Source organism: Pelophylax lessonae (genome assembly GCF_965119305.1).
Source record: "Pelophylax lessonae genome assembly, chromosome: 1".
Classification (NCBI taxonomy): domain Eukaryota; kingdom Metazoa; phylum Chordata; class Amphibia; order Anura; family Ranidae; genus Pelophylax; species Pelophylax lessonae.
The window spans coordinates 214,635,167-214,653,847 of NC_138768.1; positions in this window are offsets into that span (position 1 = coordinate 214,635,167).

Sequence of the window (18,681 nt, forward strand, 5' to 3'; positions counted from 1 at the left end):
TATAGTAAATCAACCCCATTGTGTCATTATAACAACTGTTTTAGATCACCTGCTCTTTCCTTTGAAAAATTCAGCACTAAACATCAGGGAATCTGCAAAGGAAGAATAGCTTGATGTGTACTATTCTGTAGTATTGCCACCCCAATCACATTTTCACCTCAAGAATAAGTGAAAAATGCGTTTAACACGAGTCTTCTTTTTATTTCTCAGAGACAGACAGAACATGGCCAAGGGTCTAAATGTGAATATTACATTAAATGATTGACATGACAGTATGGATTTGGGTGCTTTAATATGTAGACCAATTATACCATTGAACTCTAGTACAGAGAAAGCTGGTGACAGTAAAATGACCCAAGAATTTGGAGAAGGAGATGAAAGATTTGTTCTACAAAAACTTTAAATGAATCAAACAAAACTTCCATTTATTAGAGCAGAAAAGTTTGTGAGGTCTTCTCAACAATGACATGCAGGTAATGTGTTGGAACTACTACACATTAAAATTACACTCACGAGCACAGCTCATTGTATTGACCGAGCACAGTGTGAAAAGAGCCAATGAATACAGGAAAGGCTGCTCTCTAAAGATTAACAGCACACTGTCTGAAGATTAAACTCTTGCTGTGAACTTCTGATGATCAGAACAGAAACACCTGGACATCAACCACTAAGAATGTTTGAGCAGGTTCAGACATGTTGTACGTCCCCTGATTATAGATTACCGATACAATGAATAGTACTGTGTCAAAGACATCTGCTTTTAACCTTCACATTGCCCTTGTGAAGTCAAGTGGATGTCACCCTTATCTTAATCATTGCTCAAATGAATAGATCAAGAAACTATAAGGGATAAAAACATTACTGATGTGCTCTAACTGAATGTGTCACTTTAATGTAGGGACATCTCATGTCTGCTTTTTCACTCCAAAATGTATTTTCTGCACCTAAGTGACAAGTTATGGTTGCCCTTGAATTTGAGCTTACCAAAATATAGCACAGTGACCTAATAATTAGTACTTCTGCCTTCCACTCCCTGGGGTCCTTGGGTTGAATCCCTAACATGACACCTGCAGGGAGTTTGCATGTCCTCTCTGTGGTTTAGTGGGTTTCCCACTAGTATTCCAGTTTCCTCTGATCCTCCAGACATGCTGGTAGGTTAAATGGTTCCTGTCTAAACTGGGCCCGTATGTGAATGCATCTGAGGTAGCAACCTTACATCGTAAGTTAATTGAGGGCCGAGCAGTGGCGGTTTTAGGCATGGGCGAACGGGGCAGCCGCCCGGGCGGCATTTTTTCATGACACGTGGGGAGCGGCATGACAGTGTTCCCCAGCCCCCGGGCCGCGGACCAGTACCGGTCCGTGGATCAAATGGTACTGGGCCGCCCGAGTAACTTTGAATAATTTCACTGTGACAGCCGAGCCGAGGCGCAGAGCATTGCTCCCCCCCGAGCCCGCCCATTGTGTGACAATAGCGAATGAAAATTCGCTATTGTCACACTGATCCTCCTGCAAACCCCATGCCATTGACCGAGGAGGAGGCGCTGCGGTAGGACTGAGGAGACGCAGGGAATCCGGGGACTGAACTGAAGAGAAGTGAGGTAAGTGCACAGAGGGGTCTCGCGGGGGAAAGCTGCCGCTCTGCATTGAAAGGTGGCATGCTGGCATCTCTACATTGAAAGGGGGCAATGCTGTGGCACTCTGCATTTGTTGGGGGCATTGCTGTGGCACTCTGCATTTATTGGGGGCAATGCTGTGGCACTCTGCATTTATTGGGGGCAATGCTGTGGCACTCTGCATTTATTGGGGGCAATGCTGTGGCACTCAGCATTTATTGGGGGCAATGCTGTGGCACTCTGCATTTATTGGGGGCATTGCTGTGGCACTCTGCATTTATTGGGGGCAATGCTGTGGCACTCTGCATTTATTGGGGGCAATGCTGTGGCACTCTGCATTTATTGGGGGCAATGCTGTGGCACTCTGCATTTATTGTTATGTTGTCATGTTATTTTTTTTTTGGGGGGGGGGGCGCCGGGAGGGAGTCTTGCCCGGGGAGCAATTTAATGTAGAACCGCCACTGGGGCAGAGACCGATGTGAATGTACAATATTTAAAGCTCTGTGTAAATTGCTGGTGCTATATACCTGTAATAAATAAATATGGGCCAAGTGTGTTACTCCAACAGTACCCCTTCTCTAAGCTTAATGTAGCCTCACCCATCATACTAATTTGAGAATGGGATAGGAGTTTCAAAGAACAGAATCATATGCTAAGGGCAGCAGAACCAGCAAGAAGCATAGTGAAATGCCTGAGGAATCTGAGATGATTATGCAGACAGATTAACCCACTTATGACTGCCGTATGCATATATGCAGTGGGTGGGCCCTAACACCCAGCTGCTGCATATGTATTTCTTTTAAGTTCTGGGGCATACTTAATCTGTGCCCCCACAAGTGTGACTAAGCTGTCATTGACAGCTCGGGGTTCACATATTGAGGACTGGCTGAGTATGGGCTCCCATGGACATCACCACTCTGCAGGCAAAAACAGTGTAGATAGACCATGAGCCCATCCAACTGGCTTTGGATGTCAGAGCCTATTTAAAGCACCAGCTGTGGCTGGCTTAAAAGGGGCTAAAGCTGAACTCAGGCTAGGTTAAAAAAAAAAACACTAGAGTTTAGCTCCCCAGCCTATCTATCTTTTTAATAATTAAAATTTCTTTGACAAAGTTATATATACCCTTATCCACAGTCCTGCATCCTAGTCCTTCAGTCTTCAGTGCTACAGAGGAGGGTACTTCTGGCATCATCCACTAACCATCCCAATGATGTAGCTATTGAACATTTGCTTCAAAAGATTTAATTCAAATAGTCCTGCACTGTTAGGCCACCGACCAGGGGTTACCACCAAGCCTCCTGTAGGGGGCCCGGGCCCCATCAATTAAGAGGGGGGCCTGGACAGCTGACAGCTTAAAGCTACTGTACAGTACATAATGTTGTTCCCCGTGGCTTCCCAGGTGGTAACTCATACTCCCTGGGCTGAAGGACCCATCTTTTTTATCCAGAGGAATCCAGGTGCCACATTGAGGGGGCCCTGGGAGCCGCTGCTGACAGGGGGGGTGACAGTGGTACCACTGCTCCTGTGGCCTGCATGCCTGGAGGGATGCCAAGTTGTGACAGCTCAGCCAAGTAAACAAAAAGCGGCAAACGAAGACTTCCCCCACTGACTTCCTCTGCTGGGCTCTGCATTAGGTGGTCATCAGTCAGAACTTGACAGAGAAGTGACTAAAATAAGTATTTTTTTGCTTTTGGCCCTTTGTTGAAAAGTGGCAGTAGTGATCACTGCACTGGCATTCTCGGCATCTCTTCAGATGAGAAAGATCAGCAGACAAGAACAGTGAGAGGGGGAGGATTCTTCTACAAGATTCCAGATGGATCAAACAGCCAGGTATTGAGCACCAGTGCTACCATCCCCCACTGACAGGCAGTGCCCTCAATCTGTCCCACTAAGAACCAGGACTTCCCATCTCCCCCAACCCCAACTTAGCACAAGTGCCCTCTTTCCCAAAGACTGGCAGTGCCCCATCTATTCTCACTAAGCACCAGGACCCCTCTTCTCCCCCCACTAAGCACCAAAACCCCCATCTCCCCCTATTATGCACCAGGATCCCCATATCTCCCCACTAAGCACCAGGACCCCCCCATCTCTCCCCACTAAGCACCAGGACCTCCCTTCTCCCCCCACTAAGCACCATGTCCCCCCCATCTCCCTCCACTAAGCACCAAGACCACCCCATCTCTCCCTTACTAAGAACCAGGACCCCCCTTCTCCCCCACTAAGCACCATGTCCCCCTAATCTCCCCCCACTAAGTACGATGCCCCCTCATCTCCCCCCACTAAGCACCATGTCTCCTCCATCTCTCCCCATTAAGCACCATAACTCTCCCATCTCTCCCTACTATGAACCAGGACCATCCCCATCTCCCACCACTAAGCACCATGTCCCCCCCATCTCTCCCACTAAGCACCATGACTCCTCATCTCTCCCCACTAAGAACCAAAACCCCCACTAAGCACCAGGACTCCCATCTCTTCCCACTAAGCACCATGTCCCGCCCATTTCCCCACACTAAGCACCATACCCCTCATCTCTCCCCACTAAGAACCAGAACCCCCACTAAGCACCAGAACCCCCAATCTCTTCCCACTAAGCACCATGTCCCACTCATCCCCCCACACTAAGCACCATGTCCCACCATCTCCCCCACTAAGCACCATGACCCCCCCCCATCTCTCCCCACTATGCACCAGGGCCCCCTGTCTCTGCCCACTAACCACCAAGACCCCCATCTCCCCTGACTGAGCACAAGTGTCCCCTTTTGTCAACGCTTGAAGACAAAGCTGCATTTTCTTAGGCAAGTGAGCAGGGTCAGGGGTAGGGTTGGTGGCCCTATCAGGTACGCTGTACGGGGCCCCTATGATTTCTAACAGCGGCCCTGCTGATTACCTTGCACATGTGATGACCTTGGTATGAGGAACAGGAACAAGGCCAGTGCATACAGGGCAGCTACAGCCTTCACCTGAACGTGCGCAGTAGATGATCATGGGACCATAGATAAAGAGCAGTATAAATGGGCCATAGGAACTTTATTTAAAATAAAAATAAAACAATAGACTGGGTTGGAATGGCTAGAGAGCTAAACACTCCTTTTCTTTTTTTGCTGATTCAACTTTAAATAAAATTAAACTTAATAAGAATTAGTTGATTGAGTGAGCTGACTGTATTTGTTCTTTAATATCATTAATTTAAAACTATACATCTTTCATTTTTTGTGTTAAAGAATTCCTTCTCAAAGTGCATATCCTATAACCTTTTAATCTGAATAAACTATAATGGACAAAGGAAAGTTATACATAATGGAAATGAAAAAAAAAAAAAATAAATAAATAAAAACATGACCACAATAAAGAGCAATGTAATACATTTGTTTTCCTTTACAAGCTGAAATCCAGACAGAAAGCCTAATGTATTCGTAAACCCTCACCTTGTAAAACAACCCATTCAGTTTAAAAGAGAAATGCAAGGTAACTTATTTGCATGGATATATAAAAAATGTATTCTTTTTTAAAAAGTGATCACTTGATGTCTGTTCTCAGCTGCATAAGGAGCTTAGAGAGGTAGGATTATAGACTGCGACTGCCGTGTGTGTGTTGGGGGGGGGGGGGGGGGAATACACTGATCTTTCTAGTGAGGAGGAGAGGTGTGCAGGGGGTTGTGTCCACAAAAGTCTGACCAATGGATTACAGACAGGCTGTGCTTCCAAATAGAATGCAGAGAAGAAAACTGACTACTGGAACAGATGTGCTCTCATGCCTAGCATGGTCAGGTTGAAAGAGGAAAGAAGGGGAACTGGTAGGATTAGCAGGTATTTCACACAAGTGATACAGTACAAAGAAAGCAGGATACTTTGTAATACAAGTACATAGTACAACAGACACATATCATAAATATTAAATATTGGGTTAGCAAATACTTTAATATACTTGCAGCTTTGAAGTGGTTTATCGGGATTATGGCTGAACGTATCAGCCATACCCCCGGTGTTGTTTTATACAGCTGGCGGCTGACTCTCTCTTGAAAGGATCCTGAGTGGCTCATAAGCTGCTGGAACACCTTCAGCACCAGCGGGAGTAGGGGTTTTGAATATAATCACTGCATCGATGCATCACAAATCATACATTCGCAATTCTGCATCGATGCTGAGAGTCGGCCAAATCAATCGCCCATGACATCACCCAGTGCTCTCCTCTCCTGGAGAAACACAAATGCAGAGCCTGCATGGTGAATAAAGTCCCCCCTCTCCCTTCCAGATGGACACTGGAGCAGAAAGTCAGCTAATAAGCTGTCAGCCAGTAGAGTGAAGAGGGAGGAGCTTGAGGAAACCTCACATCAGCACAAGGATTACTGGAGGCACCAGAAGGGAGAAGAGAGGCAGAGACACACAAACATGGAGCAGGGGGAATCGACTGACACTGAAAGCAAGTGAGTGCCAGTGTCAATGATCCTATTCCATCCCCCATTGCCATCCCTCTGCCTGATCCCATTTCTCCACCACCATCCCTCTGTCTGATCCTATTACTCCCACAACTATCCCTCTGCCTGATCCCACCCCTCCCACCATCATCCCTCTGCCTGATCCTATCCCTTCACCACCATCCCTCTGCGTGATCCCATTGCTCCACCACCATCCCTCTGCTGGATTCCATTCCTCCCACCACCATCCTTCTGCCTGATCCCATTCCTCCCACCACCATCCTTCTGCCTGATCCCATCCCTTCACCATCATCCCTCTGCCTGATCCCACCCCTCCCACCATCATCCCTCTGCCTGATCCTATCCCTTCACCACCATCCCTCTGCGTGATCCCATTGCTCCACCATTATCCCTCTGCCTGATCCCATTCCTCCACCATCATCAATCTGCCTGATCTCATTCCTCCACCATCATCAATCTGCCTGATCCCATTACTCCACCACCTTCCCTCTGCCTAATCCGATTCCTCCACCACCACCCTTCTCCCTGATCCCCCCCCCACCACCACCCTTCTCCCTGATCCCCCCCCCACCACCACCCCTCTCCCTGATCTCACTCCCCCCCTCACCACCACCCCTCTGCCTGATCCCATCCCCCCCACCACCACCCCTCTGCCTGATCCCATTCCTCCACCATTATCCCTCTGCCTGATCACATTCCTCCACCACCATCCCTCTGACTGTTCCCATTCCTCCACCACCATCCCTCTGACTGTTCCCATTCCTCCACCATCATCCCTCTGACTGATCCCATTCCTCCAACACCATCCCTCTGCCTGATGTCTCCCCTCCCGGCCCTTCACCAGTGTTTCTTGGGCTTCCCATTTCCACTGGTTTGCTCGAGAAACAATCCAACGGTTAGGCCGGCTTGCCCCAGAGGCAATCAAAGAGTAGATCCTCTTTGATCGCCTCTATGGCTTTGGAGGACTGAAGCAAAGTCATGACGTCACTTCCAGTCCAGGCTGGAAGAAAACAATTTTTTTAAAAGATCTTTTGCTTTTAAAAGTAAAGATGATATTTGGGGTCTTTTAGATCCCAGATCTCTGCATAAAGAGGTCTTTATTTCTATTACAAGGTATGTTTACATTCCTTGTAATAAGAATAAAAATGAAGGGGCAGCATAAAAATAAAAAATTTAAATTAAAATAAATAGGAAAAAATAAATAAAGGGATCCCATCCCTTCGTGCTTGCGTGCAGAAGCGAATGCATATTTAAGTTGCGCACCTATGTGTAAACGGTATTCGCAAAACACATGTGAGGTGTCACCATGAACATTAGAGTAAAAACAATCAATCATTGTAGCACTAGAACTCCTCTGTAACTCTAAACAGGTAACCTATAAAGACGTTTAAAGCGTCGCCTATGGAGATTTGAAGATACCGTAGTTTGTCACCATTTCACAAGTGTGTGCAATTTTAAAGCGTGACATGTTATCTATTTACTCAGGCTTAACATCATGTTTCATATTTTACAAAAATGTGGGATATATAATGTGTTGTTTTTTTTCTAAATTCATTAAAATGTATTTTTTTCCCAAAAAATTGTGTTTGCAAAACCCCTGTGCAAGTTCAGTGTGACATAAGAAAAGTTACAACGATCGCCATTTTATTCTCTAGGGTCCCTACTAAAAATAAAAAAGTAAAATGTTTGAGGGTTATAAGTAATTTTCTAGCAAAAAAATACTGTTTTAAACTTGTAAACAAAAAGAGCCAGAAAAAGCCTAGTCTGCTGTAGAAAGGGGTTTTACTTGCTAAAGTATTTGTATTTCTGTCCATCCAATCCCGGTTTTTGCACAGCTTTATCACAAAGAACATCCCTGCCTCGCAGAACAGGAGTCCTGCTTTTCTCTTCTGCAGGTAAAGGTTTTGTTCACCTTAGTGAAAAAAAACGGAAAATTGATATCAAATACTTACCGTAATTTTCCTTTCCTGATGGACTCCATGGCAGCATACGTTCGGGTAGGCTCCGCCTCCTCTCCTACCTCATAGGACCCCACTCCCATAAATCTTTGCTCCCTTTCAGCATCAGTGTTCTGTAACTAGCCTACTCAGGAATTGGGAGGGGACTCCTGCTGCCATGGAGTCCATCAGGAAAGGAAAATTACGGTAAGTATTTGATATCAATTTTCTGTTTTCCTGACAGACTCCATGGCAGCATACGTTCGGGAAATAACTCGCTATACACTCCCGGGTGGGAAGATGCTGAACAAAGAAAACCTTAATTGGCACTGTCAACTGACAAAACTTGAACGCCAAAGTTAACTGAAGATAAGGCAGCGGGTTCAACACAGTAATGTGTAAGGAAGGTATTCACAGATGACCAAGCAGCTGCTTTGCAGATCACATCAGGCGTGACGTGTTTAGAAACTGCCCAGGACGCAGCAATGCTTCTGGTAGAATGAGCCGTAATCACCTCTGGAGGAGCCAAGCCTTTTGCTCTATATGCCCATTGTATAGCCTGGACAATCCATGCAGCCACCGCTCTCGAAGAAGCACGCATTCCTTTCTTATTCCCATGGAGAAGAACAAACAGGAAATCTGATTGACGGAAGGAGGATGTGGCCTCTAAGTATTGACTCAGAGTGTCACCCACATCTAGAGGATGGACTAAGGATTCTTCATTTGTTCTGAAGGTGGGAAGAACTATCTCAGAATTTTCGTGGAAGACAGATGTTACTTTAGGGTTTGACCCCAGCATAGGGATTAGGACCACTCTGTCCTGAAAGAAGGTCAGAAAAGGCTCTTTGCAGCCCAGATTGTGTATCCCCGAGACCCTCTTAGCAGAGGTGATAGCCACCAGAAATACCGTCTTCAGCGTAAGCTCCCTGATGGACATGGAAGCAACCTCTTTTGAAGCAAAGAAGTCCAGGACCAATGGAAGATCCCATTTCGGGAATCAGGGCTTTCTCTGCGGCCTTAGCCTGACTGCGCCCTTAAAAAAACTGTTGGATCAGTTGATGTCTTGCCCACTGAATTCCGGTGAAAGTTGAGATGGCAGAAACTTGCACCCGGAGAGAACTAACCGAGAGGGACAGATCTAAACCAGACTGCAGGAAACTCAAGATTTGTTGAATGGTAGGCGCGCCTGCTGGACCCAAACTCTGGGCTTGATGACTCAAAAACCTTGCCCAGATCCTCTCATACACTCTGTTGGTGCTAGCCCTTCTCGAGCTCATAAGAGTGGGAATCACTTCTTCTGGACATCCGAGGGCCTCCAGCCTCTCCCTCTCAAGAACCAGACCTTGAGGTGTAGATGCGCAGGGCATGGATGCAGAGTAGGCCCCTGCGATAAAAGGTCTGGCCTGAGAGGCAGAGGGATCGGATCCCTGAAGCTGAGAAGGGACAGCAGAGGAAACCAAGGCCTGTTGGGCCAGAAGGGAACTATCGCTATGACCTCTACTTCCTCCATCTTCAGTCTCCGAAGGAATTGGAGTACTATTGGCACCGGTAGAAAGGCATAGGCAATCTGGAAGTTCCATCTGTCGGTGAGGGCATCCACTCCGAAGGCTCGAGGATCCCTGAACCTCGTATAATACTTCCGAAGTTTTTTGTTGTGTGGACTCGCAAAGAGATCCACCTCCGGTGAGACTCCCAGAGACAGAACCCAATTGAACACCTCCTGATGGAGGGACCACTCGTCGTTGTCCAATTGAAATCTGGACAGAAAGTCTGCTTCCGTATTCAACACCCCCGGGACAAAGAGCGCTGAGAGGTTGGCCAGGTGTTGCTGGGCCCAAGACATAATTGGATCTGTTTCTTGGAGTAGAGACATGCTGCGGGTTCCACCTTGCCTCTTGACGTATGCCACTGCCGTGGTGTTGTCCATCCTGAGTAACACTGAGGCCCCCTGAGTCAGATGGTGAAAAGCCTGAAGGGCTTTGAAGGCGGCTCGTAGCTCTAGGATGTTGGACACCACTCCGTAACTTGAGAAATTCCACCTGCCTTGTGCCACTTCTGACAGGCAGTGAGCTCCCCAGCCGGTACTGCTGGCATCGGAGGTTATCGTCACCCAGGAAATTGGAGCAATTGAGTGGCAGTTGGTTAGATTCGCACGGCGTAACCACCAAGGAAGACACCCTTTCATGAATGGTGTTAGGTAAATAATTTGTGACAGGTTCTCTGTCGTCCACTGGTGGAGAAACCCCTTCTGAAAGGGTCTTAGCCTCCACAGAGCCCACTTCACCATGGGCGAGGTAGCCCCTAGAGTCCCTACCACCTTTAGACACTGACAAGCAGTGAGATGGGAGGCAGCGAGAGCGAGAGCCACCCTGCTCTGGACTACTGGAATTTTCTCTTCTGGTAGAGATATGGTGCAATTCAACGTGTTGAACAGTGCTCCGAGAAATACCAGGGACTGCGTGGGCACCAGATGGCTTTTCTCTAAATTCAGAATCCACCCGAACTCCTGAAGAGTAAGGATCACCTGCTCCAGATGTATCAGTAGCTGGGACCTGTCCTGGGACAGAAGAAGGAGATCGTCCAGGTAATGATGTAATCTGATACCTCTGGTTCTGATGAGAGCCACGATTGCCAACAACGTCTTGGAGAAGGTGCGAGGCGAAGTCGAGAGCCCAAAGGGAAGACATGTAAATTGCATGTGGACATGATTGACAGCAAACCGGAGGAACTGATGATACTCTTTTGCCACAGGAACGTGGAAGTACGCATCTTTTAGGTCTATTGATGCCAACCAATCTCCTGGGAGAACCGAATGCTGTATTGTGATTAGGGACTCCATCTTGAATCTCTCTCGACGGATAGATCTGTTGAGATATGTGAGATCTATTACCGGGCGCCATGTGCCGTTCTTTTTCTGGACGAGGAAGAGAGGCGAATATACTCCCTGACCCCTTTCCTCTTCGGGAACTAGTACGACAGCTCGCTGATCCAGTAGGGTATACACATAACTGAGAAGAACCTTCTTCTTTTCTGCTGCAGGAGGAAGGGAAGTTGCAACGAACCTGGGTTTGGGAACGTTGTCGAACGCCCAAGAGTGCCCTTGGGACACAACATTTAAAACCCAGGGATCCTGGATCGAGGCCGCCCAGACTTCCCGAAATTGGAGCAACCTGGCCCCTACCTGAACAGACTCGACGGGCCCAACCTCAAAAGGATTTGGTGGCCTCCCGGTCACCGGACGAAGGGCCCTTGGGACCTTTCTGAAAGGAGGTCTGTCTTGACTTCCAGCTTCTCCCGTAGGATTTTCCTGGTCTGTAGCTGCGCGCTTCCCTAGAGCGATTAGTGTTTTGTCTCCTTGGGAAAGAGCGCTTCTGAGCGCTTGGGCGTTTGTCCTGAGGAAGGAACCCAAATTTTCCACCCGTGGCCCGAGTTATGGCTGCATCTAATTTATTCCCAAAAGAGGGAAGAGCCCTCAAAGGGAATCCTACACCATGCCTGTTTAGAGGCAGCATCGGCAACCCAGGCCAGGGCACGTTTGGCCGTAACGGAGGCCAGCATAACCCGGGCCAAGAGGCGAATGGTGTCCAAGGAAGCCTCCCCCAAGAAGCCCGCAGTCATCTTCAGCTCCTGGATAGGAGAGCTTTGAAGCACTTCCTCCGAAACTCCTCCAAGAGTATCTTCGAGGGCATTAACCCAAACCTCCATGGCCTTGGAAATTGTAGCCAAAGCCATTGCTGGCTTACAGGCCATGCCGGCTGATAGATATGCTCGTTTAAGGTCAGGGTCAATCCTCCGATCCAAAGGATCTCTAAATGATGCTGTATCCTCCATTGGGAGAGTGACGTGTTTCGCCAGACGCATCACTGCGGCATCCACACTAGGAGACAACTCCAAATATTTCACATTTTCCTGTTTAAAAGGATAGAGCTTCGCTATTTTAGTGGTCATGGAATTTTTCCTTTCCACTTTGCTCCATTCTTCAGACATTATGTCTCCCAGTTCCTCTAGAAATTGGAAATTCAAGCGCTCTTTGCATAACTGCTTGAAATATTTCTTCTGCTTAGGAGAAGAGACAGCAGGATCCTCCCAATCAAGGGCCTCTCTCACCGCTTTAACTAACGGGGACACAAGGGCAAATTCAAATCCAGTACCGGAGTCATCCGAATCAGAATGGGACTCTGACGGGAGAATAGATGGATGGCTGGGTTGGGAAGACTCAAATGGATCTTGAACCGACAAATCTCTGTCAGGAGAGCGTGACGGACCTGCAGAAGTGCTTGGCTTATGCAACTCAGCAAGAGAGTCCTTTAAAACTCTACGCACCATCTCCTCAATATGTTGGTCCGTTTTTTCCCTTTCACCCGTAGCTTGGGTATAACAGGGTTTACACAAGGAGGAACCGTCTGGTATCAGGGTACGGCAACCCCAGCATTCTTTCCCCTGCGGGTGTTCTGAGCTGCCATGGTGCGAGGAAGACTGGCCCTCACGTTCCCTGCCATGGGAGGAGCTGCGCTTAGATTTAGATGAGGAGCGCCGGTGCTGCGTATTTGAATGTCTGTCTTCGCTGCGTGTGCGGGGCTGTTGATCAGACCTAAGAGAGCTGAGACAGATACATACAGCAAGACATAAGAAAAAACGAAAGAGACACAGAGCATTTAAACTGTCAAAACCAGCACATACCTAGAAAGAGCAGGCTGGCCACTAGGGGGTGGCGATGAGTCCATAGCTCAAGTAATCTCAATGGTGCAAATAGATAAAGATATGTATCCTAATAGGAAGAGGACATAACCATCAGTCCCATTACCCAAAAAGCAAGACCCCCAAGGGGAAGGAATCTTCTTACCTTAACCACAGGACCGGAGTCTGGGGGAGGCTACCGATATGCCGACCTTCCCACCAGCTCCGGTCTGATCGTAGGTTTAAATAGACCGCCGGACCCGCGACGCGCCGTATTGCGCAACCGCGCGTGACGTCAGACCCCGCTACTGTGCATGCACGACGATTCCAATACTCGGCGCGTACTGCGCATGCTCAGATGCGCCGGACAACCCGGAAGTAGCGGAAAAGACCGTAGCGGCGGCCATGAAACACAACAAGTAAGTTCTAAGCCCGCAAAACTTGCAACACTTAGAGCAGTAACAAATAAAAACAACCTAGACACGAGCAGAAATAAAAAAGGCACTATAGAAGGAAGATAAATATGAAAATAAGGAATAAGAAATGGTCCCATATAAGGGCTTGCCACCCTCCGATAGCATAACTGAGTCCAGGAGACGCAACACCGGCTTGTGCCTTCAGGCAATAAAGGGCCACCCGCAGCAGCAGGGCTCTCTCGGCCAAACCACATAGCTCCTGCTAAGGGTCTCTTCCATTGCCCCCTCCATACCCCGCTAAGAGCCAGGGCTTATCGGAGACTCCAAAACTCAGTCTGCCACCGATATACAGGACCAGATAGTAGGAACATCAAACATATGTATGAGGAGGACGAAAAAGGAACACTGATGCTGAAAGGGAGCAAAGATTTATGGGAGTGGGGTCCTATGAGGTAGGAGAGGAGGCGGAGCCTACCCAAACGTATGCTGCCATGGAGTCTGTCAGGAAATAATAAATGCACATGTTTTTGCAGACAAAAAAATGGACATTTCTTTTTTTTTTTTTCACAACAGCCTGCAGAACATTGCACCGGTAATCAGGCAATTGTGGGTGCAATGTCAGGCCCCTACAGCTTTCTGTTCGAACTTCTGTACGTAGGACATGCATAAGTGCCCTTTCAGTTCATGGAGAACACAAGCCGTCTGCCGCAGTGGCAGATGGGACTTGTATTTTTGTCCTTCACAGATTGCAGTAAATGAATGATGTAACTGTGCAGGCCGTGCCCCACCAAGCCGCACCAATTTTGAAATGTGAAATAGACTCCAGCAGACTGGAGAGTGAAAAAAGAAGCAGACTGTTGAGCTCACCAACTTGTCCTTTTCTTATTGTATCAGCATGATCCTTATTAGAACATGAGCACTGCAGTACAACTTATTGGCTCCTTGTACGTCTTCTTTATTGTTGTCTAAAACCTGCTGTATAGGGTTTGCAGGAGTGGGATATCAAGACAAATTTAGATACTCACACTACATTTAATAATTTATTAAAGGGGAAGTCCAGCCTAAAACTAAAATCTCTAAATCTACTTCCAGGAACTATCTAAGACTAACCTAGTTAACCCTGTAAAGCGAGATCTCCAAACCACAGCTCTCCAGCTGTTGCGGAACGACACATCTCATGAGGAATTCTAAAACTCTGACATTCACAGACACGACTAGGCATAATGGGGAATTGTAGTTCCTGAACAACTGGGGGGCCATAGTTTTGAGACCTCTGCTGTAAAGCAAAACTTACTTTACATACCGATCCATTCCGATCCCATGCTGAGCTGTTAGCGGCGGCTTCTCTGTGGAGGCGGGTGCAGAGGAGGTAGCTGACAATGGAAGCCCCATAGTAACTCTATGAGTGACGTCACTTCCCAGGCATTTCACAGCCACTGGAGACCAGACTGGATTGGCTTCAGAAAAGGTATGTATAGCAAGTTTTGCTTTACAAGGTTAGATTGTCTTAGATTGTGCCTGCAAGTAGATTTAGAGATTTTAATTTTAGGCTGGACTTCCCCTTTAATGAATACAGAACTGCATTACTATATACATGTATGTATGTACAAGTATGAATTATAAGAAGTTTAATTGCGTTAGGGGCAGACTGACCAGGCGGGCACTTTGGCTGTAGTCTGAGGACCCGGCTGCCGAAGGGGGCCCACCAGCACCGCCTGTTGGAACTCTGGGTCCACCGTCCAGGCACAAAAAACTTGCGCCCATCATTTTTTTCGGGCCCGGCCAGGCCCCAGCGCCACATGCACTAGTGACTTTTTTGGAAGGGGGCCCGACCTGGGTAGAGGACACAGGCCCAGGCCCAGTGAACAGGGGTGCGTGGTACATGCATAAGTCATTATTACATGTTGCGCCACATTCCTCTGCGCACTGGACCTGCTACAAACCTAGTTCTACTACCCAGATAGGGCAAATCCGCCGCCTCCCTCTGAGTCCCTCCTTCGCCTCGGCAAACAGTACCCATAACGACGGAAGAGGAGAGGACACACCAGCCAGCCACAGCAGGGCCAGGGTGCCAGCCACCCACAGTTGGTGACTCACCCACAGCAGGGCGAGGTTGCCAGCCAGCCACCCACAGTGATCCACCCACATCAGGGATCCAGCCAGCTACAGAAGGGTGCCAGCCACTCACAGGAGCCAGCCATCTACAGCAGGGTGCCAGCCAACCACAGCAGGGCCAGGGTGCCAGCCAGCCACCCACAATGATCCCCCACAACAGGGAGCCAGCCAGCCACAGCAGAGTGCCAGCCACCTACAGGTGCCAGCCACAGTTACCCACCCACAGCAGGGCCAGGGTGCCAACCAGCCACCCACAGTGACCCACCCACACTAGGGAGCCAGCCAGTCACAGCAGGGTGCTAGCCAAGGGTGGGTCATAGGCAGGGCCTGACAGGGGGCCCTTGCATTATTTGGTCTGGCAGCCCTGAGTGTTGTCAGTCCGCTCCTGTAATGGTTACTGTAAATAATACCTCCACAGCAGTTTTGTTGGTGAGCTCCAGCAATGTTCACCATTAGATTATATGGGTGATCTAACGCAGTCCTCTTAGAGTTTCTTTCCATTGCACTCTAACTCTCATTTAAAGAGCTGCTTCACAAGAGATTTGCAGTCATGCGAATGAGCGATCCATCTTCCCCAATCACAATTTAATTGCATTATAAAAAGCTTTACTGTTTAATCTCCTCTTCTGCACAAGCTGTAATGGAAAAGGAGATTATTCATTTAGCAACTACTCATTTCTGATTTTTTTTCCCCATGGTAACCCTACCCCTAATGAGCCTAATCTGTTAACAATTACTCAAGTACAATCTCATGCAGTAGAATCAAATTTTTTTTTTCCTCGGTTTGCTCATGTAGTCCTAGCCTCACCCAAAGTAATCTACTGGTATGGATTAAGTCAAATTATCGTATTTTATACTCTGAATTTACACATACTGGTGGTAAACATAGTAATGTGTCTACAATACTGCAATTCGTTCTATTTCCTACACTTTTATATTAGCTCTATAGTTTCTAAATATTCTATTCCTAAAATGACCAGGTTTTCTCTTACTAAGACCCCTTTCACACGGGCTTTCTGATCTGGTCCGCCTGTCAGTTTTTTAGGTGGACCTGATTGGATGCTCCATACGGTCCTATGGAGCTGTGGATGTAAGCGGAGACATTTCTGCTGACACCCGCTGCTATCCGATCTGATCCTGTCCGTGAAATCCAGACGGATGGAAAGCCTATTTTCCATCCGTCTGTAGGATCGAATGACAATGGACAGGCGGTCAGTTTTCATCCGATCTCCCATGGAGGAGAGCGGGGATCTGACAGCTCCATCTCTGCGAGCGGAGACAGAGCTGTCATCCACCTGCCCAGCAGGAATCAGCGGATCGATCCCCGCTGAGCAAAATGGAGTCCGTCGGGCTCACCGCCCGTGTGAAAGGGGCCTAACAGTTAAAAGCAGAAATTATTATTATTTGAGATGTATAAAACATTAACAACTTGCATGGCACTTCATAATGTAATGGAAGACAGAATAGTTACGATACAAATCAATATAAGAGCTGCATGGAGTTTGCATGTCCTCTCTGTACTTGTGTTTGATTACTTTTGGTACTCTGGATTCCGCCAACATTCCAAAGACATGCTGGCAAGTTATTTGGCCCCTGTCTATCATTAACCGGTGTATGATAGTCTACTCAATGTGCTCTGAATAGTCTTAAGGTTATCAGTGGTGTACCCCAAGGTTCAGTGTTGGGACCCTTACTTTTTAATATCTTTATAAATGATATAGGCTCTGGCATTAAAAGTAGCATTTCAGTCTTTGCAGATGACACCAAGCTTTGCAGTGGAATAACTTCTTTACAGGATGTCTCCAACTTACAAGCTGACCTCAATGCACTGTTTCATTGGGAAACTATGTGGCAAATGAGGTTTAATGTTGATAAATGTAAAGTTATGCACTTGGGGGCTAAGAATATGCATGCATCATACATACTAGGAGGAGTACAACTGGGGGAATCCATAGTTAAGAAGGACCTGGGTGTTCTTGTAGATCATAAGCTTAATAATAGCATGCAATGCAAAGCTGCGGTTTCCAAAGCCAGCAAAGTCCTTTCTTGTATTAGAAGAGGCATAGACTCAAGAGAGCAATATCATTTTGGCCCTGTACAAATCATTAATAAGACCTCTGGAATATGCAGTTCAGTTATGGGCACCAGTTCTTAAAAAGGATATCGGGGAACTGAGGATGGAACAGAGAAAAACAAACTGATATGAGGCATGGAGGAGCTATGCTATGGGGAGAGATTAGAGGAACTAAATTTATTATCTTTTGAGAAAAGAAGATTAAGGGGGAGTATGACCAACATGCATAAATACATAAGGGGTCCATATAGTGATTTTGGTGTTGAGTTATTCAATTTAAGGTCATCACAGAGGACAAGGGGGCACTCTTTACACCTAGAAGAAAAGGGATTTCGTCTCCAAGTACGGAAAGGTTTCTTCACAGTATGAGCTGTGAAAATGTGGAATAGACTCCCTCCAGAGGTGGTTCTGGCCAGCTCAGTAGATTGCTTTAAAAAGGCCTGAATTCTTTCCTAGGTGTACATATTATAACTGGGTACTAATATTTATAGGTAAAGTTGATCCAGGGAATGTCCGATTGCCTCTCGGGGGATCAGGAAGGAATTTTTTCCCCTGCTGTAGCAAATTGGATCATGCTGTGCTGGGGTTTTTTTGCCTTCCTCTGGATTAACTGTGGGTATAGGATTGCGTATATGGGTTTGTATGGTTGTGTTTTTTTTTTGTTTATTTTTATTGGTTGAGCTAGATGGTCTTTTTTCAACCTGACTGACTAGGTATCTATGCTCAATATATCTGTCTCACCAGCTGCTGATAAAGGACTTTGAGTCCCCAGGAAGAAAATTTAGAAATACAAATTAATTAAAAAATTGATTCATTATTAACCCAAGAAAAGCATTTCAATGAGATGAATAAGCAGTCTTTGTATTTTTTAGTCCATGGTTGCTTGGTTTTGTTAATGTTATATTGTATGTTTTCTCTAACACTTAATATGAGTACTGCTTTCTCAATATCCAGTGATAGACATCAACATTGATTATCCCACCTATGGGACTCCGAAATGCATTGAAGAATATATTCTTCTGGGGGCTTTGAGAGAATGGAGTTGAGTGTTATTGATTCTCAGCTGCTCTTTATAGGTGGCTTTAATTTTGAGGGAATTATTTAATGGTCACGTGTTCTTTTGTAACCTCCTGCACCTGCTGTGTCCTCCTCCAATACTCTTTACACATACACACAAGAAAGAATATCTACTTTCGTCTTCGTGACTTTGTAAGAAAGGGAACGGGTTGTATTTACTACAGTACAGACATATGGAAAACACGCCATACAGGGCGATATATATACAGTATATGTATACATAGTATTTATCTCTATTCTTTATATCTGCAAAAGAGATGAATGACACAAAGACAGTCATGCAGTCTTTAGCACTGGATACTCCACAAAATCATCCAGAAATAGTTTTTGGTGT